The 24,445-nt window shown below is 45.1% G+C and overlaps 1 protein-coding gene across 1 annotated transcript in view; it reads left to right on the forward strand.

Annotated features, from left to right (window-relative positions):
• The first annotated feature begins 682 nt into the window (after positions 1-682).
• Positions 683-24,445, forward strand: part of LOC135056048 (serine/threonine-protein kinase SBK1-like) — a 57,022-nt gene continuing 33,259 nt past the window's right edge. The window contains exon 1 of the mRNA XM_063960770.1: positions 683-887. The gene's annotated coding sequence lies outside the window, so the exon portion shown is untranslated. The remainder of the gene's footprint in view (positions 888-24,445) is intronic.

The raw sequence follows: 24,445 nt of genomic DNA on the forward strand, positions 1-24,445 counted from the left end.
TATATATATATATATAGATAGATATAGATATATATATAGATATATAAAATTACAAAGATGTACAGGTGCGCTTTTAGTCCATATAATTTCTATCTCTTTTACCAAGAAAAGGATTATGCAGATTCTATGTCCCAAAGAACTGCATCATCCAGCACTAGATCCTCTTAATGAACCACATCTCCTCTTTATATTGTCTCCGGGCCCCAGGAGATGACTTTATATGAAAAAAATGGATGAAAAGAGGGCGCCCATAGTACAAATCAATTTTATTCACATAAAAACAGTTCTAGTGAAACACCACAATACAAATTGCAGCCTCCTGCCAAGTATCTCACCACTGTGAGATACTTGGTACAAGGCTGCAATTTGTATTGTGCTGTTTTACAAGAACTGTTTTTAAGTGAATAAAATTGATTTGCACTATGGGCGTCCTCTTTTCATACATTTTTTCCAGAGATAGATAGATAGATAGATAGATAGATAGATAGATAGATAGATTGATTTATAGATATAGTTAATTTTTTTGTGTAAAATTCTTAAAGCTATTTATTTATCCCTAGTGAATGATTATCTTCCATAAGAACCTGCATTATGCTAGAGCAGGGAGGATTTTACAGCGTGCCTTGCCTTCCTTCTGTACAGATTAAATGGGGGGCTGGCAGCATAGAACGCTGGTGGGAGGATCTATTGTCACTACCATTGTACAGCAGCTGAACCTGTTTATCCATTACATCTGCTGCAGAGACTGCGGGCTGACACAATAATGACACTGGCAGAAGCCATAGGGAAACAAAGGCAGGCCAGACATTCGTATATTTCTCCATCCTTTTGTATTCAGCACTAGGACATGGGTGGGTGGTCGCTAAGCTACAGAATCTAAATGTAAGGTAAGGATGCATGACTACAGTGTGTTTTATAGAATGGCAGGGATTGTGCTTCTCCAGATGAGGGCTTTTTCTGTAGTTTTCTACATACAGTATGATAAAACACATTGAAAACTTAACATCTTTTCCCTTAAAACCTCTGGCTTTCCACTCCTTATTAAATTAAGGAAAGAATAATTCCTCATCGAAGCTGCAGAAAGATACATTTGGTTAGGCTTACCATACTACCCCTTTAAACTAGAACACTCATGAATTATACAGGTTCTCTGGCTGCTTAAAACTAGGTGAAATGCAGGTTTGAAGTCAGCTAGACACAGAACCTGTGTAATTCATGAGTGTCTCGGTTTAAAGGGATAGTATGGTAAGCCTACATTTAGTGATCATGTCTGTGAGTATAACAAAACACCTAAACATAGCAATAAGGTACTATATTCTTTCCAAATATTGGATGTTTCAGTACAACTGGTTTCCAAATAAGACAATGTATATGCCATATTGGCGCATTGTAATATACCATGAACAGGATCTATCTATCCCGATCTATCTAATATATACTGCATTCATCTTACCATCTACATACAGTAATTCAACCAGCAATGTATTTTACACTGTGAATGTGTTCAGACAAAACCACTGCAGATCTAAACGTGGATATGATTTTCTAAATAAATGGATTTAATAGCCCTGATAATTAGCTGCACCACCATCAAAGCACAAGAAATACCTATTTCCCCCACTAGATTGCAGTCAAATATAAAGGTGAGTAATTCTGCAATAGATGTTTCAGCATGATTATATTAATTGTGGACGTTATAACTGACAGTTTTTGCTTACACAATTGCAGTATTTTGTTTTTAATTAATATTCAATGGAAGGGATTAGGGCTTGATGCTTTTGCTGTACAATAACGGAATGCTGAGCTAATCAATTATCAAGCGTCTATTAAGGTGCATACACACGGAGCGATATAACTGAGCGATTTTGACTATATAGTCAAAATCGCTCAGAAAGTTAGTGCAGATCGCTCCGTGTGTACACAGGCAGCGATAGCGATGCGCGTCCCCGCCAGGTCGCTATCGCTGGGAAAAATAGTCAGTGCAGGCAAGTCAATTTTGGCTATGTCGCTGGGAAAGTTAGTTAAAATCGCTAGAGGCCAGCGATTTTTCCCAGCGATAGCGATGTTGGCGGTGGTGCGGGCGGCGGCGGGTGGTGGCGGCGGTGCGGGCGGCGGCGGGTGGCAGTGTGGGCGGCGGCGGTGGCGGCGGCGGGTTGCGGTGGCGGTGTGGGCGGCGGCGGGTTGAGGCGGTGGTGCGGGCGGCGGCGGTGCAGGCGGGGGAAATTTACCTTTATCTTGCAGAGTTTGGCAGCGGAGCGGTACCAGTTTCAAAAATGGCGCCTCAGCGTCATTTTTGAAATTCAAGATGGCCGCCGCGAGCCAATCACGGCTCGCCGCGTCATCGCCCCGCCCCCTCCCGCTGACTTATATAAGTCAGCGCGAGGCAGCGGCTTTCAGTCCGACGGCGGAGGAGGAGCGGAGAAGAGCTCCTGAAGACTGAAGACCCCGTGAAAGTCCTGGATGGGCGGCGGCTATGCAAAAGAGCTTAGCAGCCGCCGCCCACCAGGTGAAGACGCCGGAGCAAGACCCCAGAAGCCCTGGGGAGGTGGCGCCCCCCCAGGTGAAGACGCCGGAAGCCCTGGGAAGGCGGCGGCCATGCAAAAGAGCTTAAAGGCCGCCGCCCCCAGGTGAAGACCCAGTTTAATAAAGGATTTTTTAAAGAATGTGTCTGGGTTTTTTTTTCAATATTTTCTTTACAGGTGGACTACAGGTGCCAGCGGGCCCTTTATGTCCGGGCATGCTGGCACTTGTGGTTCTCCAAGTGCCAGCATGCTGGGGCAGGCTTGCTGGGACCTGTAGGCCACCTGTAAAGAACAATATTACTATTGAAAGGCTATCAGCCTCCCATCCACCGCCCACGGATGGGGGGGACAGCCTCGGGCTTCACCCCTGGCCCTTGGGTGGCTGGAGGGGGGGACCCCTTGATTTAAGGGGTCCTCACTCCTCCAGTGTACCCCGGCCAGGGGTGACTAGTTGGGGGGGGTAATGGCACGGCCGCAGGGACCAATATAAATGTGTCCCCCGGCTGTGGCATTATCTCCCTGGCTAGTGGAGCCCGGTGCTGGTTTTACAAATACGGGGGACCCCTATGTCTTTTGTCCCCCGTATTTTTTAAACCAGGACCGGACGCAGAGCCCGGTGCTGGTTGTCTAAATATAGGGGAACCCTACTCATTTTTTCCTCTGTGTTTTAACAACCAGGACTGGCTCAAAGAGCCCGAGGCTGGTTTTACATAGGAGGGGGGACCCCACGCAAAAAATTTTTTTTTTACTTTTAGCTATTTAAATACCAGCCACCCTGTAAAATCGTCCTATATATGACACTCATCCCCTTATTTAAATGAGATAGTCAAAATCTCCCATAGCCAAAATCTCCCATAGCCAAAATCTCTTGCATAGTTAGACAAAATCTCTGGTAAAGTTAGTCAAAATCTCCTACTGCCAGTTCAAGGGAAAAGTTAGTCAAAATCTCTCATAGTCAAAATCTCTCCGTGTGTATGCACCTTTACTGTAGAGATGAGCGGGTTCGGTTTCTCTGAATCCGAACCCGCCAGAACTTCATGTTTTTTTTCACGGGTCCGAGCGACTCGGATCTTCCCGCCTTGCTCGGTTAACCCGAGCGCGCCCGAACGTCATCATGACGCTGTCGGATTCTCGCGAGGCTCGGATTCTATCGCGAGACTCGGATTCTATATAAGGAGCCGCGCGTCGCCGCCATTTTCACACATGCATTGAGATTGATAGGGAGAGGACGTGGCTGGCGTCCTCTCCATTTAGATTATAAGAGACTGAGAGAGATTTACTGGAGCTGACTAGGAGGAGTACTGTTACTGTAGAAGTGTAGAGACTGAGTGGAGAGAGTTTACTAGTGAGGACAGTGCAGTTTACTTTATAATCCGTTCTCTGCCTGAAAAAAGCGATACACAGCACACAGTGACTCAGTCACATACCATATCTGTGTGCACTGCTCAGGCTCAGGCCAGTGTGCTGCATCATCTATTATCTATATATAATATTATATATATCTGTCTGACTGCTCAGCTCACACAGCTTATAATTGTGGGGGAGACTGGGGAGCACTACTGCAGTGCCAGTTATAGGTTATAGCAGGAGCCAGGAGTACATAATATATTATATAGTGAGTGACCACCAGACACACAGTGCAGTTTATTTAATATATCCGTTCTCTGCCTGAAAAAAGCGATACACACAGTGACTCAGTCAGTCACATACCATATCTGTGTGCACTGCTCAGGCTCAGGCCAGTGTGCTGCATCATCTATTATCTATATATAATATTATATATATCTGTCTGACTGCTCAGCTCACACAGCTTATAATTGTGGGGGAGACTGGGGAGCACTACTGCAGTGCCAGTTATAGGTTATAGCAGGAGCCAGGAGTACATAATATATTATATAGTGAGTGACCACCAGACACACAGTGCAGTTTATTTAATATATCCGTTCTCTGCCTGAGAAAAGCGATACACACAGTGACTCAGTCAGTCACATACCATATCTGTGTGCACTGCTCAGGCTCAGGCCAGTGTGCTGCATCATCTATTATCTATATATAATATTATATATATCTGTCTGACTGCTCAGCTCACACAGCTTATAATTGTGGGGGAGACTGGGGAGCACTACTGCAGTGCCAGTTATAGGTTATAGCAGGAGCCAGGAGTACATAATATATTATATAGTGAGTGACCACCAGACACACAGTGCAGTTTATTTAATATATCCGTTCTCTGCCTGAAAAAAGCGATACACACAGTGACTCAGTCAGTCACATACCATATCTGTGTGCACTGCTCAGGCTCAGGCCAGTGTGCTGCATCATCTATATATATTATATATCTGTCTGACTGCTCAGCTCACACAGCTTATAATTGTGGGGGAGACTGGGGAGCACTACTGCAGTGCCAGTTATAGGTTATAGCAGGAGCCAGGAGTACATATTATATTAAAATTAAACAGTGCACACTTTTGCTGCAGGAGTGCCACTGCCAGTGTGACTGACCAGTGACCTGACCACACTGACCACCAGTATAGTTAGTAGTATACTTATATTGTGATTGCCTGAAAAAGTTAAACACTCGTCGTGTGACTTCACTTGTGTGTTTTTTTTTTTTTTATTCTATAAAAATAAAACTCATTCTGCTGACAGACAGTGTCCAGCAGGTCCGTCATTATATAATATATAATATATACCTGTCCGGCTGCAGTAGTGATATATATATATTTTTTATATCATTTATCATCCAGTCGCAGCAGACACAGTACGGTAGTTCACGGCTGTGGCTACCTCTGTGTCTCTGCACTCGGCAGGCAGTCCGTCCATAATTGTAATACCACCTAACCGTGGATTTTTTTCATTCTTCTTTATACATACATAGTTACATAGACATCTTCTCTTTATCAACCAGTCTATATTAGCTGCAGACACAGTACAGTACGGTAGTTCACGGCTGTGGCTACCTCTGTGTCTGCACTCGGCAGGCAGTCCGTCCATAATTGTATACCACCTAACCGTGGATTTTTTTCAGTCTTCTTTATACATACATAGTTACATAGACATCTTCTCTTTATCAACCAGTCTATATTAGCTGCAGACACAGTACAGTACGGTAGTTCACGGCTGTGGCTACCTCTGTGTCTGCAGTCGGCAGGCAGTCCATAATTGTATACTAGTATCCATCTCCATTGTTTACCTGAGGTGCCTTTTAGTTGTGCCTATTAAAATATGGAGAACAAAAATGTTGAGGTTCCAAAATTAGGGAAAGATCAAGATCCACTTCCACCTCGTGCTGAAGCTGCTGCCACTAGTCATGGCCGAGACGATGAAATGCCAGCAACGTCATCTGCCAAGGCCGATGCCCAATGTCATAGTACAGAGCATGTCAAATCCAAAACACCAAATATCAGAAAAAAAAGGACTCCAAAACCTAAAATAAAATTGTCGGAGGAGAAGCGTAAACTTGCCAATATGCCATTTACCACACGGAGTGGCAAGGAACGGCTGAGGCCCTGGCCTATGTTCATGGCTAGTGGTTCAGCTTCACATGAGGATGGAAGCACTCAGCCTCTCGCTAGAAAAATGAAAAGACTCAAGCTGGCAAAAGCAGCACAGCAAAGAACTGTGCATTCTTCGAAATCCCAAATCCACAAGGAGAGTCCAATTGTGTCGGTTGCGATGCCTGACCTTCCCAACACTGGACGTGAAGAGCATGCGCCTTCCACCATTTGCACGCCCCCTGCAAGTGCTGGAAGGAGCACCCGCAGTCCAGTTCCTGATAGTCAGATTGAAGATGTCAGTGTTGAAGTACACCAGGATGAGGAGGATATGGGTGTTGCTGGCGCTGGGGAGGAAATTGACCAGGAGGATTCTGATGGTGAGGTGGTTTGTTTAAGTCAGGCACCCGGGGAGACACCTGTTGTCCGTGGGAGGAATATGGCCGTTGACATGCCAGGTGAAAATACCAAAAAAATCAGCTCTTCGGTGTGGAGGTATTTCACCAGAAATGCGGACAACAGGTGTCAAACCGTGTGTTCCCTTTGTCAAGCTGTAATAAGTAGGGGTAAGGACGTTAACCACCTCGGAACATCCTCCCTTATACGTCACCTGCAGCGCATTCATAATAAGTCAGTGACAAGTTCAAAAACTTTGGGTGACAGCGGAAGCAGTCCACTGACCAGTAAATCCCTTCCTCTTGTAACCAAGCTCACGCAAACCACCCCACCAACTCCCTCAGTGTCAATTTCCTCCTTCCCCAGGAATGCCAATAGTCCTGCAGGCCATGTCACTGGCAATTCTGACGAGTCCTCTCCTGCCTGGGATTCCTCCGATGCATCCTTGCGTGTAACGCCTACTGCTGCTGGCGCTGCTGTTGTTGCCGCTGGGAGTCGATGGTCATCCCAGAGGGGAAGTCGTAAGCCCACTTGTACTACTTCCAGTAAGCAATTGACTGTTCAACAGTCCTTTGCGAGGAAGATGAAATATCACAGCAGTCATCCTACTGCAAAGCGGATAACTGAGGCCTTGACAACTATGTTGGTGTTAGACGTGCGTCCGGTATCCGCCGTTAGTTCACAGGGAACTAGACAATTTATTGAGGCAGTGTGCCCCCGTTACCAAATACCATCTCGGTTCCACTTCTCTAGGCAGGCGATACCGAGAATGTACACGGACGTCAGAAAAAGACTCACCAGTGTCCTAAAAAATGCAGTTGTACCCAATGTCCACTTAACCACGGACATGTGGACAAGTGGAGCAGGGCAGGGTCAGGACTATATGACTGTGACAGCCCACTGGGTAGATGTATGGACTCCCGCCGCAAGAACAGCAGCGGCGGCACCAGTAGCAGCATCTCGCAAACGCCAACTCTTTCCTAGGCAGGCTACGCTTTGTATCACCGCTTTCCAGAATACGCACACAGCTGAAAACCTCTTACGGCAACTGAGGAAGATCATCGCGGAATGGCTTACCCCAATTGGACTCTCCTGTGGATTTGTGGCATCGGACAACGCCAGCAATATTGTGTGTGCATTAAATATGGGCAAATTCCAGCACGTCCCATGTTTTGCACATACCTTGAATTTGGTGGTGCAGAATTTTTTAAAAAACGACAGGGGCGTGCAAGAGATGCTGTCGGTGGCCAGAAAAATTGCGGGACACTTTCGGCGTACAGGCACCACGTACAGAAGACTGGAGCACCACCAAAAACTACTGAACCTGCCCTGCCATCATCTGAAGCAAGAAGTGGTAACGAGGTGGAATTCAACCCTCTATATGCTTCAGAGGTTGGAGGAGCAGCAAAAGGCCATTCAAGCCTATACAATTGAGCACGATATAGGAGGTGGAATGCACCTGTCTCAAGTGCAGTGGAGAATGATTTCAACGTTGTGCAAGGTTCTGATGCCCTTTGAACTTGCCACACGTGAAGTCAGTTCAGACACTGCCAGCCTGAGTCAGGTCATTCCCCTCATCAGGCTTTTGCAGAAGAAGCTGGAGGCATTGAAGAAGGAGCTAAAAGGGAGCGATTCCGCTAGGCATGTGGGACTTGTGGATGCAGCCCTTAATTCGCTTAACAAGGATTCACGGGTGGTCAATCTGTTGAAATCAGAGCACTACATTTTGGCCACCGTGCTCGATCCTAGATTTAAAGCCTACCTTGGATCTCTCTTTCCGGCAGACACAGGTCTGCTGGGGTTGAAAGACCTGCTGGTGACAAAATTGTCAAGTCAAGCGGAACGCGACCTGTCAACATCTCCTCCTTCACATTCTCCCGCAACTGGGGGTGCGAGGAAAAGGCTCAGAATTCCGAGCCCACCCGCTGGCGGTGATGCAGGGCAGTCTGGAGCGACTGCTGATGCTGACATCTGGTCCGGACTGAAGGACCTGACAACGATTACGGACATGTCGTCTACTGTCACTGCATATGATTCTCTCAACATTGATAGAATGGTGGAGGATTATATGAGTGACCGCATCCAAGTAGGCACGTCACACAGTCCGTACTTATACTGGCAGGAAAAAGAGGCAATTTGGAGGCCCTTGCACAAACTGGCTTTATTCTACCTAAGTTGCCCTCCCACAAGTGTGTACTCCGAAAGAGTGTTTAGTGCCGCCGCTCACCTTGTCAGCAATCGGCGTACGAGGTTACATCCAGAAAATGTGGAGAAGATGATGTTCATTAAAATGAATTATAATCAATTCCTCCGCGGAGACATTGACCAGCAGCAATTGCCTCCACAAAGTACACAGGGAGCTGAGATGGTGGATTCCAGTGGGGACGAATTGATAATCTGTGAGGAGGGGGATGTACACGGTGATATATCGGAGGGTGAAGATGAGGTGGACATCTTGCCTCTGTAGAGCCAGTTTGTGCAAGGAGAGATTAATTGCTTCTTTTTTGGGGGGGGTCCAAACCAACCCGTCATATCAGTCACAGTCGTGTGGCAGACCCTGTCACTGAAATGATGGGTTGGTTAAAGTGTGCATGTCCTGTTTTGTTTATACAACATAAGGGTGGGTGGGAGGGCCCAAAGACAATTCCATCTTGCACCTCTTTTTTCTTTTCTTTTTCTTTGCATCATGTGCTGATTGGGGAGGGTTTTTTGGAAGGGACATCCTGCGTGACACTGCAGTGCCACTCCTAGATGGGCCCGGTGTTTGTGTCGGCCACTAGGGTCGCTAATCTTACTCACACAGTCAGCTACCTCATTGCGCCTCTTTTTTTCTTTGCGTCATGTGCTGTTTGGGGAGGGTTTTTTGGAAGGGACATCCTGCGTGACACTGCAGTGCCACTCCTAGATGGGCCCGGTGTTTGTGTCGGCCACTAGGGTCGCTAATCTTACTCACACAGCTACCTCATTGCGCCTCTTTTTTTCTTTGCGTCATGTGCTGTTTGGGGAGGGTTTTTTGGAAGGGACATCCTGCGTGACACTGCAGTGCCACTCCTAGATGGGCCCGGTGTTTGTGTCGGCCACTAGGGTCGCTAATCTTACTCACACAGCTACCTCATTGCGCCTCTTTTTTTCTTTGCGTCATGTGCTGTTTGGGGAGGGTTTTTTGGAAGGGCCATCCTGCGTGACACTGCAGTGCCACTCCTAGATGGGCCCGGTGTTTGTGTCGGCCACTAGGGTCGCTAATCTTACTCACACAGCTACCTCATTGCGCCTCTTTTTTTCTTTGCATCATGTGCTGTTTGGGGAGGGTTTTTTGGAAGGGACATCCTGCGTGACACTGCAGTGCCACTCCTAGATGGGCCCGGTGTTTGTGTCGGCCACTAGGGTCGCTTATCTTACTCACACAGCGACCTCGGTGCAAATTTTAGGACTAAAAATAATATTGTGAGGTGTGAGGTATTCAGAATAGACTGAAAATGAGTGTAAATTATGGTTTTTGAGGTTAATAATACTTTGGGATCAAAATGACCCCCAAATTCTATGATTTAAGCTGTTTTTTAGTGTTTTTTGAAAAAAACACCCGAATCCAAAACACACCCGAATCCGACAAAAAAAATTCGGTGAGGTTTTGCCAAAATGCGTTCGAACCCAAAACACGGCCGCGGAACCGAACCCAAAACCAAAACACAAAACCCGAAAAATTTCAGGCGCTCATCTCTACTTTACTGTGGTATTAGATTGGTAGGATCTATATATAAGAATAAGGAACAGCCTTCAGGACAGGTTTGTGGTGCACTGATGAGCCCTCTGCAGTAGGCCGTTTATAAGCAGCGTATTCACAAATATATGTCGCTGTGATATACTGTATGCTCTACAGTGACCTGGAGAGACATTTTAATCCCCGGCACAGATTCCACCGGCTTTATCCTGGCTGCAGGATGTGTTGTACACCAATTGCCATAGCGTAGCTTTGAATGATTTGCCTTTTGAAATAATAGGCCTACAACGTATTGAAACACTGGATATATTGGACACATATATAATAAACAAGCAATACGTGGAGGTTTATGCTAATTTGTCAGTTACTGAAAGACATCAAATCTGTCATGCTATCATTTTAAGCATGTTTCCACCTTCAGATAACTGTAAATTATTGGTTAGTAGTACATGCCATTCTGCAAATTTAAATACATAAATTGCCTTATTCTTTCTGGCTTTTTATGTGTTTATGGAGGTGAGTTTTACGTTTATTTTCATTACATACAACACAGCTCAGGCATGTGACTTGGATATTAGTATTTTCATGAGTACTTATTATCAAAGGACAACAAAGATAAGATATTTAGGTAAAAAATCCCAGTTATATAAAACAATTTATTGAGTAAAGGTTGCAGGAGGGTATGTATTAGCCAATAAATTAGCATGGAGTTTAGAGATTAACCTTTTCATCAGAAGCCAATGTTCAATTTTGTACTTGTAGTGGCCCCAGCAGAACATTTTTGTGATTGCTCTCTTAATTACTTACACAAAATTAACCAAACTTACAAAATATACCCTTAATATTATCCAGTTGCCTCTATCATATACCGGGGTATGGAAATATGTTTGCTTTATTTGAGGTTACTTAAGGTTTAGCCTATGTGTGCATGATTGGTATAGCATGCAGTAGCATGTGAAACAGTTGACATCAAAGCTACAATATGTTACAGCATGTTCTAACAGTAGTCATAGACAAAGACAAACATGCCCAGAATTGCAGAGACTTCAGTATCCAAATATAGATATAACAGCTTAACAGGAGTTTTAACTCCTAATTACAGAGGCAATCAAGGAGGCATCTGCTCCTCAGGTGATTCCGGGTTCCCATATTAGGACAGGTCAGTGATCCATCTGCACAGCTGGCCCTAGGCATAGGCAGTATGGGCAAATACCTAGGGGCATCATGGAAAAGCCTAGTGGCATCCGGGCAGGCTGGACATGTAAGCTCCACTGTGCCGGCTCTAGATTTCAGAAGTCCAGGCTGTGGCTGCCCTCCGATGGGATGTACAGGCTTTCCGACACTGCTACGCTGTTGCCTGTCTATTATATGACTGCAGAAGAAGAAAGCCTGTACAGCCCAGTGCTGATCATATAGTTCCTGCAGCTTCCACTTACCTAAGGTCATGTCAGTGTCATTCGCAGCAGAGAGTGCACTGCGGAGGAGAGAAACATAGGAAAGACAGCAAAGGTAAGTAAATTATGAGAGCTTGTTAAAGAGATAGATTGGGGATTTGATTGCTGGAGACAAGCAAAGGGGAGAGATTTGATTGCTGGAGACACTGACAGCCTCTGCCTCCCCAGTCACCCACTATCATGAGGTCAGACCCCTTTAGCAGATGAACACGCACCAGAGAATCCTACATGGGGGGGGGGGGGTGCACACCAGTACACCAGTCAGGATCTTGCCTGGGGCACCAAAATGGTCATGGCCACCCCTGTCTACCTGCATTGTTTGTCTATAATGTACCTAGGAAACCACTGGGCCAAGCGACGCTTAGCAAATATACATGTCATGATATCATGTTATGCTCTATGTAATATATGTGCTGGCTGGTTATCCCAGGAATCTGCAGCACTGTGTGTATTAATCCCCCGTGTGGCACCCGGGACTCTGCTTTAGGCTCACTCTCCTTCTAAGCCCACCCCTATTGGCTACATTCACAGCAGTCTGGGGGTGGGCTTAGAAGGCGAGTGAAGCCTAATGTTGAGTCCTAACTCCTGGGTGCCGCATGGCGGCTTAATACACAGCTGACTGACACTTGACTGAAAATGGTCAACTACTGAAGGAGGAAGTCCAATAAAGTCTTTAGCCTTCAGTTAGCGCAACTTCCATGGTGCTGGGTGCCCCCAGTACGCCAAGGTGGAAATAGCTCTGTTTGCGGACATGGCGAAGAATCTAGCAACATCTAAATAAGTGGCCTGACATTTAAAGAATAAAATTCCACACTTTGAAACACATGTACAAATATACATTCAGAAGTAATACAGGTTGAGTCTCCCTTATCCAAAATGCTTGGGACCAGAGGTATTTTGGATATGGGATTTTTCCGTATTTTGGAATAATTGCATACTATAATGAGATATCATGGTGATGGGACCTAAATCTAAGCACAGAATGCATTTATGTTACATATACACCTTATACACACAGCCTGAAGGTCATTTTAGCCAATATTTTATATAACTTTGTGCAGTAAACAAAGTGTGTGTACATTCACACAATTCATTTATGTTTCATATACACCTTATACACACAGCCTGAAGGTCATTTAATACAATATTTTTAATAACTTTGTGTATTAAACAAAGTTTGTGTACATTGAGTCATCAGAAAACAAAGATTTCACTATCTCACTCTCACTCAAAAAAGTCCGTATTTCGGAATATTCCGTATTTCGAAATATTTGGATATGGGATACTCAACCTGTACCATAATACCATCGAGAAGGGAAACCAGAAGGATTAGCCTTTATTTTCAATAGGAAATGCTCTTACAACATGTGGGTCAGCACCAATACAATTTTAGTGGTTTTGGAGCACCATAATGTGTTTGGCCGAGTATTCCTACCACTATGGAAGAACAGCTGTAAATCTCCAGGGATTCATTCTATGACAAAGGTGAAAATACTCTGCCAAACGCATTTATTGCTTGTCAGCTATAGTAAGCATAAAACAGCTTGGAAGCACTTTATAAGAGTTCCACAGTTCGCAAACTCTGTGTTGGTTGGCTATCTCCTAAAGGATTATTGTATTGGGATTATAAACCGCTATTAAATTGGATTCCTTCTGACATATGTCATGTAAATCAACTTGCTCTGCATATTAATTTTCTGATATGAATTTCCTTCACCTCAATCTGAGTTTTTCATTAAAATAAATTACATATAAATATCATCGTTGGTTTCTGCATTAGATCTATTTTTTATTTCATTTTTACTGATTTATGGCTTTAGATTTGTATTTATTTATGATTTTAAGACGTAAGTGCACTTTATAAACCCTGCCATACTCCCTTCTTTCCTCTCACAAACGCACACACATAGGCACTGGGTCGACTCACACGTAGAGACACACATACATACACACTCACACAGCCAGACAGACTGGGACACACTAAAATATTGTTTACTTGTAGTCTCCTGTTAAATTCACCTTATTTAACTACAAAAGATATGTCCAATCCTTCAATCATTTATTCCCAATAGAAAGTAATAATTACCGCTAATAGCATACACATTCGCATGGCCAGTGGCTAGCCCAAACTTCAGTAGAGAATGCTGTTGCTTTTAGAACCAGATGTGTACAATTTATAAATTTCACAATGAAAAAGGCTATGACATCACAACTGGAAAGAAACTACACATTAAAGGTCAACATCCATAGGTAGAAGGGTCAGGACATCCCAAGAATGCGACGGTCCCATAGGTTGCATCCACTGATCTATGTTCCTTGAAGTAAAGCCCCGTACACACGGGGGTGATGGCATACCCTCCAACATGACCCGCCCCACTAGGTACAAAATGCTCTGTTTATGGACTTCCCTCTTAATTTATTATTGCCATCACCTGTGAAGAAACTGCTTTCTTAATATTTAACTAGTTCAACACAGGTGATGGAAATCATAAATTAAGAGGGAAGTCCAGAAACAGAGCATTTTGTACCTAGTGGGGCGGGTCATGTTGGAGGGTATGCCATCACCCCCGTGTGTACGGGGCTTTACTTCAAGGAACATAGATCAAAGAACAATATTACTATTGAAAGGCTATCAGCCTCCCATCCACCGCCCACGGATGGGGGGGACAGCCTCGGGCTTCACCCCTGGCCCTTGGGTGGCTGGAGGGGGGGACCCCTTGATTTAAGGGGTCCTCACTCCTCCAGTGTACCCCGGCCAGGGGTGACTAGTTGGGGGGGGTAATGGCACGGCCGCAGGGACCAATATAAATGTGTCCCCCGGCTGTGGCATTATCTCCCTGGCTAGTGGAGCCCGGTGCTGGTTTTACAAATACGGGGGACCCCTATGTCTTTTGTCCCCCGTATTTTTTAAACCAGGACCGGACGCAGAGCCCGGTGCTGGTTGTCTAAATATAGGGGAACCCTACTCATTTTTTCCTCTGTGTTTTAACAACCAGGACTGGCTCAAAGAGCCCGAGGCTGGTTTTACATAGGAGGGGGGACCCCACGCAAAAAATTTTTTTTTTACTTTTAGCTATTTAAATACCAGCCACCCTGTAAAATCGTCCTATATATGACACTCATCCCCTTATTTAAATGAGATAGTCAAAATCTCCCATAGCCAAAATCTCCCATAGCCAAAATCTCTTGCATAGTTAGACAAAATCTCTGGTAAAGTTAGTCAAAATCTCCTACTGCCAGTTCAAGGGAAAAGTTAGTCAAAATCTCTCATAGTCAAAATCTCTCCGTGTGTATGCACCTTTACTGTAGAGATGAGCGGGTTCGGTTTCTCTGAATCCGAACCCGCCAGAACTTCATGTTTTTTTTCACGGGTCCGAGCGACTCGGATCTTCCCGCCTTGCTCGGTTAACCCGAGCGCGCCCAAACGTCATCATGACGCTGTCGGATTCTCGCGAGGCTCGGATTCTATCGCGAGACTCGGATTCTATATAAGGAGCCACGCGTCGCCGCCATTTTCACACATGCATTGAGATTGATAGGGAGAGGACGTGGCTGGCGTCCTCTCCATTTAGATTATAAGAGACTGAGAGAGATTTACTGGAGCTGACTAGGAGGAGTACTGTTACTGTAGAAGTGTAGAGACTGAGTGGAGAGAGTTTACTAGTGAGGACAGTGCAGTTTACTTTATAATCCGTTCTCTGCCTGAAAAAAGCGATACACAGCACACAGTGACTCAGTCACATACCATATCTGTGTGCACTGCTCAGGCTCAGGCCAGTGTGCTGCATCATCTATTATCTATATATAATATTATATATATCTGTCTGACTGCTCAGCTCACACAGCTTATAATTGTGGGGGAGACTGGGGAGCACTACTGCAGTGCCAGTTATAGGTTATAGCAGGAGCCAGGAGTACATAATATATTATATAGTGAGTGACCACCAGACACACAGTGCAGTTTATTTAATATATCCGTTCTCTGCCTGAAAAAAGCGATACACACAGTGACTCAGTCAGTCACATACCATATCTGTGTGCACTGCTCAGGCTCAGGCCAGTGTGCTGCATCATCTATTATCTATATATAATATTATATATATCTGTCTGACTGCTCAGCTCACACAGCTTATAATTGTGGGGGAGACTGGGGAGCACTACTGCAGTGCCAGTTATAGGTTATAGCAGGAGCCAGGAGTACATAATATATTATATAGTGAGTGACCACCAGACACACAGTGCAGTTTATTTAATATATCCGTTCTCTGCCTGAAAAAAGCGATACACACAGTGACTCAGTCAGTCACATACCATATCTGTGTGCACTGCTCAGGCTCAGGCCAGTGTGCTGCATCATCTATTATCTATATATAATATTATATATATCTGTCTGACTGCTCAGCTCACACAGCTTATAATTGTGGGGGAGACTGGGGAGCACTACTGCAGTGCCAGTTATAGGTTATAGCAGGAGCCAGGAGTACATAATATATTATATAGTGAGTGACCACCAGACACACAGTGCAGTTTATTTAATATATCCGTTCTCTGCCTGAAAAAAGCGATACACACAGTGACTCAGTCAGTCACATACCATATCTGTGTGCACTGCTCAGGCTCAGGCCAGTGTGCTGCATCATCTATATATATTATATATCTGTCTGACTGCTCAGCTCACACAGCTTATAATTGTGGGGGAGACTGGGGAGCACTACTGCAGTGCCAGTTATAGGTTATAGCAGGAGCCAGGAGTACATATTATATTAAAATTAAACAGTGCACACTTTTGCTGCAGGAGTGCCACTGCCAGTGTGACTGACCAGTGACCTGACCACACTGACCACCAGTATAGTTAGTAGTATACTTATATTGTGATTGCCTGAAAAAGTTAAACACTCGTCGTGTGACTTCACTTGTGTGTTTTTTTTTTTTTTATTCTATAAAAATAAAACTCATTCTGCTGACAGACAGTGTCCAGCAGGTCCGTCATTATATAATATATAATATATACCTGTCCGGCTGCAGTAGTGATATATATATATTTTTTATATCATTTATCATCCAGTCGCAGCAGACACAGTACGGTAGTTCACGGCTGTGGCTACCTCTGTGTCTCTGCACTCGGCAGGCAGTCCGTCCATAATTGTAATACCACCTAACCGTGGATTTTTTTCATTCTTCTTTATACATACATAGTTACATAGACATCTTCTCTTTATCAACCAGTCTATATTAGCTGCAGACACAGTACAGTACGGTAGTTCACGGCTGTGGCTACCTCTGTGTCTGCACTCGGCAGGCAGTCCGTCCATAATTGTATACCACCTAACCGTGGATTTTTTTCAGTCTTCTTTATACATACATAGTTACATAGACATCTTCTCTTTATCAACCAGTCTATATTAGCTGCAGACACAGTACAGTACGGTAGTTCACGGCTGTGGCTACCTCTGTGTCTGCAGTCGGCAGGCAGTCCATAATTGTATACTAGTATCCATCTCCATTGTTTACCTGAGGTGCCTTTTAGTTGTGCCTATTAAAATATGGAGAACAAAAATGTTGAGGTTCCAAAATTAGGGAAAGATCAAGATCCACTTCCACCTCGTGCTGAAGCTGCTGCCACTAGTCATGGCCGAGACGATGAAATGCCAGCAACGTCGTCTGCCAAGGCCGATGCCCAATGTCATAGTACAGAGCATGTCAAATCCAAAACACCAAATATCAGAAAAAAAAGGACTCCAAAACCTAAAATAAAATTGTCGGAGGAGAAGCGTAAACTTGCCAATATGCCATTTACCACACGGAGTGGCAAGGAACGGCTGAGGCCCTGGCCTATGTTCATGGCTAGTGGTTCAGCTTCACATGAGGATGGAAGCACTCAGCCTCTCGCTAGAAAAATGAAAAGACTCAAGCTGGCAAAAGCAGCACAGCAAAGAACTGTGCATTCTTCGAAATCCCAAATCCACAAGGAGAGTCCAATTGTGTCGGTTGCGATGCCTGACCTTCCCAACACTGGACGTGAAGAGCATGCGCCTTCCACCATTTGCACGCCCCCTGCAAGTGCTGGAAGGAGCACCCGCAGTCCAGTTCCTGATAGTCAGATTGAAGATGTCAGTGTTGAAGTACACCAGGATGAGGAGGATATGGGTGTTGCTGGCGCTGGGGAGGAAATTGACCAGGAGGATTCTGATGGTGAGGTGGTTTGTTTAAGTCAGGCACCCGGGGAGACACCTGTTGTCCGTGGGAGGAATATGGCCGTTGACATGCCAGGTGAAAATACCAAAAAAATCAGCTCTTCGGTGTGGAGGTATTTCACCAGAAATGCGGACAACAGGTGTCAAACCGTGTGTTCCCTTTGTCAAGCTGTAATAAGTAGGGGTAAGGACGTTAACCACCTCGGAACATCCTCCCTTATACGTCACCTGCAGCGCATTCATAATAAGTCAGTGACAAGTTCAAAAACTTTGGGTGACAGCGGAAGCAGTCCACTGACCAGTAAATCCCTTCCTCTTGTAACCAAGCTCACGCAAACCACCCCACCAACTCCCTCAGTGTCAATTTCCTCCTTCCCCAGGAATGCCAATAGTCCTGCAGGCCATGTCACTGGCAATTCTGACGAGTCCTCTCCTGCCTGGGATTCCTCCGATGCATCCTTGCGTGTAACGCCTATTGCTGCTGGCGCTGCTGTTGTTGCCGCTGGGAGTCGATGGTCATCCCAGAGGGGAAGTCGTAAGCCCACTTGTACTACTTCCAGTAAGCAATTGACTGTTCAACAGTCCTTTGCGAGGAAGATGAAATATCACAGCAGTCATCCTACTGCAAAGCGGATAACTGAGGCCTTGACAACTATGTTGGTGTTAGACGTGCGTCCGGTATCCGCCGTTAGTTCACAGGGAACTAGACAATTTATTGAGGCAGTGTGCCCCCGTTACCAAATACCATCTCGGTTCCACTTCTCTAGGCAGGCGATACCGAGAATGTACACGGACGTCAGAAAAAGACTCACCAGTGTCCTAAAAAATGCAGTTGTACCCAATGTCCACTTAACCACGGACATGTGGACAAGTGGAGCAGGGCAGGGTCAGGACTATATGACTGTGACAGCCCACTGGGTAGATGTATGGACTCCCGCCGCAAGAACAGCAGCGGCGGCACCAGTAGCAGCATCTCGCAAACGCCAACTCTTTCCTAGGCAGGCTACGCTTTGTATCACCGCTTTCCAGAATACGCACACAGCTGAAAACCTCTTACGGCAACTGAGGAAGATCATCGCGGAATGGCTTACCCCAATTGGACTCTCCTGTGGATTTGTGGCATCGGACAACGCCAGCAATATTGTGTGTGCATTAAATATGGGCAAATTCCAGCACGTCCCATGTTTTGCACATACCTTGAATTTGGTGGTGCAGAATTTTTTAAAAAACGACAGGGGCGTGCAAGAGATGCTGTCGGTGGCCAGAAAAATTGCGGGACACTTTCGGCGTACAGGCACCACGTACAGAAGACTGGAGCACCACCAAAAACTACTGAACCTGCCCTGCCATCATCTGAAGCAAGAAGTGGTAACGAGGTGGAATTCAACCCTCTATATGCTTCAGAGGTTGGAGGAGCAGCAAAAGGCCATTCAAGCCTATACAATTGAGCACGATATAGGAGGTGGAATGCACCTGTCTCAAGTGCAGTGGAGAATGATTTCAACGTTGTGCAAGGTTCTGATGCCCTTTGAACTTGCCACACGTGAAGTCAGTTCAGACACTGCCAGCCTGAGTCAGGTCATTCCCCTCATCAGGCTTTTGCAGAAGAAGCTGGAGGCATTGAAGAAGGAGCTAAAAGGGAGCGATTCCGCTAGGCATGTGGGACTTGTGGATGCAGCCCTTAATTCGCTTAACAAGGATTCACGGGTGGTCAATCTGTTGAAATCAGAGCACTACATTTTGGCCACCGTGCTCGATCCTAGATTTAAAGCCTACCTTGGATCTCTCTTTCCGGCAGACACAGGTCTGCTGGGGTTGAAAGACCTGCTGGTGACAAAATTGTCAAGTCAAGCGGAACGCGACCTGTCAACATCTCCTCCTTCACATTCTCCCGCAACTGGGGGTGCGAGGAAAAGGCTCAGAATTCCGAGCCCACCCGCTGGCGGTGATGCAGGGCAGTCTGGAGCGACTGCTGATGCTGACATCTGGTCCGGACTGAAGGACCTGACAACGATTACGGACATGTCGTCTACTGTCACTGCATATGATTCTCTCAACATTGATAGAATGGTGGAGGATTATATGAGTGACCGCATCCAAGTAGGCACATCACACAGTCCGTACTTATACTGGCAGGAAAAAGAGGCAATTTGGAGGCCCTTGCACAAACTGGCTTTATTCTACCTAAGTTGCCCTCCCACAAGTGTGTACTCCGAAAGAGTGTTTAGTGCCGCCGCTCACCTTGTCAGCAATCGGCGTACGAGGTTACATCCAGAAAATGTGGAGAAGATGATGTTCATTAAAATGAATTATAATCAATTCCTCCGCGGAGACATTGACCAGCAGCAATTGCCTCCACAAAGTACACAGGGAGCTGAGATGGTGGATTCCAGTGGGGACGAATTGATAATCTGTGAGGAGGGGGATGTACACGGTGATATATCGGAGGGTGAAGATGAGGTGGACATCTTGCCTCTGTAGAGCCAGTTTGTGCAAGGAGAGATTAATTGCTTCTTTTTTGGGGGGGGTCCAAACCAACCCGTCATATCAGTCACAGTCGTGTGGCAGACCCTGTCACTGAAATGATGGGTTGGTTAAAGTGTGCATGTCCTGTTTTGTTTATACAACATAAGGGTGGGTGGGAGGGCCCAAGGACAATTCCATCTTGCACCTCTTTTTTCTTTTCTTTTTCTTTGCATCATGTGCTGATTGGGGAGGGTTTTTTGGAAGGGACATCCTGCGTGACACTGCAGTGCCACTCCTAGATGGGCCCGGTGTTTGTGTCGGCCACTAGGGTCGCTAATCTTACTCACACAGTCAGCTACCTCATTGCGCCTCTTTTTTTCTTTGCGTCATGTGCTGTTTGGGGAGGGTTTTTTGGAAGGGACATCCTGCGTGACACTGCAGTGCCACTCCTAGATGGGCCCGGTGTTTGTGTCGGCCACTAGGGTCGCTAATCTTACTCACACAGCTACCTCATTGCGCCTCTTTTTTTCTTTGCGTCATGTGCTGTTTGGGGAGGGTTTTTTGGAAGGGACATCCTGCGTGACACTGCAGTGCCACTCCTAGATGGGCCCGGTGTTTGTGTCGGCCACTAGGGTCGCTAATCTTACTCACACAGCTACCTCATTGCGCCTCTTTTTTTCTTTGCGTCATGTGCTGTTTGGGGAGGGTTTTTTGGAAGGGCCATCCTGCGTGACACTGCAGTGCCACTCCTAGATGGGCCCGGTGTTTGTGTCGGCCACTAGGGTCGCTAATCTTACTCACACAGCTACCTCATTGCGCCTCTTTTTTTCTTTGCGTCATGTGCTGTTTGGGGAGGGTTTTTTGGAAGGGACATCCTGCGTGACACTGCAGTGCCACTCCTAGATGGGCCCGGTGTTTGTGTCGGCCACTAGGGTCGCTTATCTTACTCACACAGCGACCTCGGTGCAAATTTTAGGACTAAAAATAATATTGTGAGGTGTGAGGTATTCAGAATAGACTGAAAATGAGTGTAAATTATGGTTTTTGAGGTTAATAATACTTTGGGATCAAAATGACCCCCAAATTCTATGATTTAAGCTGTTTTTTAGTGTTTTTTGAAAAAAACACCCGAATCCAAAACACACCCGAATCCGACAAAAAAAATTCGGTGAGGTTTTGCCAAAATGCGTTCGAACCCAAAACACGGCCGCGGAACCGAACCCAAAACCAAAACACAAAACCCGAAAAATTTCAGGCGCTCATCTCTACTTTACTGTGGTATTAGATTGGTAGGATCTATATATAAGAATAAGGAACAGCCTTCAGGACAGGTTTGTGGTGCACTGATGAGCCCTCTGCAGTAGGCCGTTTATAAGCAGCGTATTCACAAATATATGTCGCTGTGATATACTGTATGCTCTACAGTGACCTGGAGAGACATTTTAATCCCCGGCACAGATTCCACCGGCTTTATCCTGGCTGCAGGATGTGTTGTACACCAATTGCCATAGCGTAGCTTTGAATGATTTGCCTTTTGAAATAATAGGCCTACAACGTATTGAAACACTGGATATATTGGACACATATATAATAAACAAGCAATACGTGGAGGTTTATGCTAATTTGTCAGTTACTGAAAGACATCAAATCTGTCATGCTATCATTTTAAGCATGTTTCCACCTTCAGATAACTGTAAATTATTGGTTAGTAGTACATGCCATTCTGCAAATTTAAATACATAAATTGCCTTATTCTTTCTGGCTTTTTATGTGTTTATGGAGGTGAGTTTTACGTTTATTTTCATTACATACAACACAGCTCAGGCATGTGACTTGGATATTAGTATTTTCATGAGTACTTATTATCAAAGGACAACAAAGATAAGATATTTAGGTAAAAAATCCCAGTTATATAAAACAATTTATTGAGTAAAGGTTGCAGGAGGGTATGTATTAGCCAATAAATTAGCATGGAGTTTAGAGATTAACCTTTTCATCAGAAGCCAATGTTCAATTTTGTACTTGTAGTGGCCCCAGCAGAACATTTTTGTGATTGCTCTCTTAATTACTTACACAAAATTAACCAAACTTACAAAATATACCCTTAATATTATCCAGTTGCCTCTATCATATACCGGGGTATGGAAATATGTTTGCTTTATTTGAGGTTACTTAAGGTTTAGCCTATGTGTGCATGATTGGTATAGCATGCAGTAGCATGTGAAACAGTTGACATCAAAGCTACAATATGTTACAGCATGTTCTAACAGTAGTCATAGACAAAGACAAACATGCCCAGAATTGCAGAGACTTCAGTATCCAAATATAGATATAACAGCTTAACAGGAGTTTTAACTCCTAATTACAGAGGCAATCAAGGAGGCATCTGCTCCTCCGGTGATTCCGGGTTCCCATATTAGGACAGGTCAGTGATCCATCTGCACAGCTGGCCCTAGGCATAGGCAGTATGGGCAAATACCTAGGGGCATCATGGAAAAGCCTAGTGGCATCCGGGCAGGCTGGACATGTAAGCTCCACTGTGCCGGCTCTAGATTTCAGAAGTCCAGGCTGTGGCTGCCCTCCGATGGGATGTACAGGCTTTCCGACACTGCTACGCTGTTGCCTGTCTATTATATGACTGCAGAAGAAGAAAGCCTGTACAGCCCAGTGCTGATCATATAGTTCCTGCAGCTTCCACTTACCTAAGGTCATGTCAGTGTCATTCGCAGCAGAGAGTGCACTGCGGAGGAGAGAAACATAGGAAAGACAGCAAAGGTAAGTAAATTATGAGAGCTTGTTAAAGAGATAGATTGGGGATTTGATTGCTGGAGACAAGCAAAGGGGAGAGATTTGATTGCTGGAGACACTGACAGCCTCTGCCTCCCCAGTCACCCACTATCATGAGGTCAGACCCCTTTAGCAGATGAACACGCACCAGAGAATCCTACATGGGGGGGGGGGGGGGGGGTGCACACCAGTACACCAGTCAGGATCTTGCCTGGGGCACCAAAATGGTCATGGCCACCCCTGTCTACCTGCATTGTTTGTCTATAATGTACCTAGGAAACCACTGGGCCAAGCGACGCTTAGCAAATATACATGTCATGATATCATGTTATGCTCTATGTAATATATGTGCTGGCTGGTTATCCCAGGAATCTGCAGCACTGTGTGTATTAATCCCCCGTGTGGCACCCGGGACTCTGCTTTAGGCTCACTCTCCTTCTAAGCCCACCCCTATTGGCTACATTCACAGCAGTCTGGGGGTGGGCTTAGAAGGCGAGTGAAGCCTAATGTTGAGTCCTAACTCCTGGGTGCCGCATGGCGGCTTAATACACAGCTGACTGACACTTGACTGAAAATGGTCAACTACTGAAGGAGGAAGTCCAATAAAGTCTTTAGCCTTCAGTTAGCGCAACTTCCATGGTGCTGGGTGCCCCCAGTACGCCAAGGTGGAAATAGCTCTGTTTGCGGACATGGCGAAGAATCTAGCAACATCTAAATAAGTGGCCTGACATTTAAAGAATAAAATTCCACACTTTGAAACACATGTACAAATATACATTCAGAAGTAATACAGGTTGAGTCTCCCTTATCCAAAATGCTTGGGACCAGAGGTATTTTGGATATGGGATTTTTCCGTATTTTGGAATAATTGCATACTATAATGAGATATCATGGTGATGGGACCTAAATCTAAGCACAGAATGCATTTATGTTACATATACACCTTATACACACAGCCTGAAGGTCATTTTAGCCAATATTTTATATAACTTTGTGCAGTAAACAAAGTGTGTGTACATTCACACAATTCATTTATGTTTCATATACACCTTATACACACAGCCTGAAGGTCATTTAATACAATATTTTTAATAACTTTGTGTATTAAACAAAGTTTGTGTACATTGAGTCATCAGAAAACAAAGATTTCACTATCTCACTCTCACTCAAAAAAGTCCGTATTTCGGAATATTCCGTATTTCGGAATATTTGGATATGGGATACTCAACCTGTACCATAATACCATCGAGAAGGGAAACCAGAAGGATTAGCCTTTATTTTCAATAGGAAATGCTCTTACAACATGTGGGTCAGCACCAATACAATTTTAGTGGTTTTGGAGCACCATAATGTGTTTGGCCGAGTATTCCTACCACTATGGAAGAACAGCTGTAAATCTCCAGGGATTCATTCT

The sequence above is a fragment of the Pseudophryne corroboree genome, chromosome 3, assembly GCF_028390025.1.
Source record: "Pseudophryne corroboree isolate aPseCor3 chromosome 3, aPseCor3.hap2, whole genome shotgun sequence".
Classification (NCBI taxonomy): Eukaryota; Metazoa; Chordata; class Amphibia; order Anura; family Myobatrachidae; genus Pseudophryne; species Pseudophryne corroboree.